The 1,517-nt window shown below is 37.2% G+C and overlaps 1 pseudogene; it reads right to left on the bottom strand.

Moving 5' to 3' along the window:
- Positions 1-935: 935 nt before the first annotated feature.
- Positions 936-1,029, bottom strand: LOC144702837 (small nucleolar RNA R71; annotated as a pseudogene).
- Between the last annotated feature and the right edge of the window lie 488 nt (positions 1,030-1,517).

Genomic DNA, 1,517 nt, shown 5'->3' with positions numbered 1-1,517 from the left:
TACCCAAAAATTATTTTCTGCCTATTAATATTATTATAATATTATAATAATATTTTATTTTTCTTTGTTATATATTTTTATTTAATTAGTTATTTATCTTCATATGTAGTAAACCTACCTCTAAAATTATTAAAAAGTACAAAACTAAAGCACAAAACCCTTGCTCCCTGTGGATCGACCCTTATTCTCCCTACGCTAGTAAGGTTATTATAATTTTTTGTTGTTTTAATTCGGATAAACCAACGACACTAATTAGTGAAGTTAGCTCATCACTAATTACCCCAAAATCTGAATTATCAACTGGCGCCGTTGCCGGGGAGCACGGTGATTGTTTTTAGTGAATTTGTATTTTTTCCTCTTTTGCCAAAGTTGAGGGCAGCTAACCCTCAACAAACGGTACTTCTAACTACTTTTTTGGAGATTGATGGTCTTAACAAGGTCTAAGGCTGGGACTAGTGTTGAGGAAGATCTAGACACTCAATATCCTGCTCTTCCAGCAACACTTACAGCTCAAGATAAAGAAGAAGTCGATATGGCAGAAGATGGTCAGCCACCACAAGGGAGGAGAAGGACGATGCTGGATAGATCTACTCCATCAGGAAGTCTACGGCAAACTGGCATCAACATCAATGTAGGTGAGGGGGTTATGTTTAGGTATGACAATGCCCTACTGAACTCTCTCCCTGAATTTACTGGTCATTCTTCTCAAAACCCCTTAGAATTTCTTGATGATTTTCATATTCGATGTTCCTCTCAAAATATTCCTGGTTTAACTACTGAAGCTTTAAAAATGTAATATTTTCCGCTTACTTTGAAAGATAAGGCTTTCGCATGGTATAGAAATTTAGGCATAACATTTAACTCATGGGAAGAAATGCAGAATAAATTTCTACATAAATTTTATCCCCTTTCCAAAACAAATTTTTGTAGAAAAGAAATTCAGAAATTTTATCCCCATGATCATGAAGCATTTAGTGAATCATGGGAAAGGTTCAATGAATTAATCCGAAAATGCCCTCACCATGGAATAGAAAAATGTCAGCTAGCTGAAATTTTTTATGAATCACTTCCTGATATTTTTAAAAGTAAAGTGAATCAAATAGCTGGTGGCTCGTTCTATATGGCTTATGAGGATGAAGTCTTTGATCTTTTGGAAAGGGTGGCTAAAACTGACCTACAGGAAATAGGAGCAAGTCAAAATGCAAGAAATGCCAACCCAAAACGAGGAGTGCTGCAAGTAACTTGGAAGGAAGCTGATCTTCATGCAGGGATAAGAGAAACCAACAAGAAACTTGAAGAATTGACTTCCACTCTAAAGAATGCTTTTCTCCCTAACTCACCCCTTGTGAAAGCACAGATTTGTTCTATATGTTCAAGCAGAGATCATGAGGATGGAGCATGCCAACTTGAAGAGGAGGAGGTCCATTTGTTGAACCACAACCAACAGCCTTGGGGAGGACCAAAGAGGACCATCTACAACAACCAAGGAATCTACTCCCAAGGAACCAAGGCCCCTT

This window comes from Wolffia australiana, chromosome 4 (assembly GCF_029677425.1).
Source record: "Wolffia australiana isolate 7733 chromosome 4, ASM2967742v1".
Lineage (NCBI taxonomy): Eukaryota > Viridiplantae > Streptophyta > Magnoliopsida > Alismatales > Araceae > Wolffia > Wolffia australiana.
Note: the sequence above shows the minus strand (reverse complement) of the source record. Positions and strands in the feature narration are given on the sequence as shown.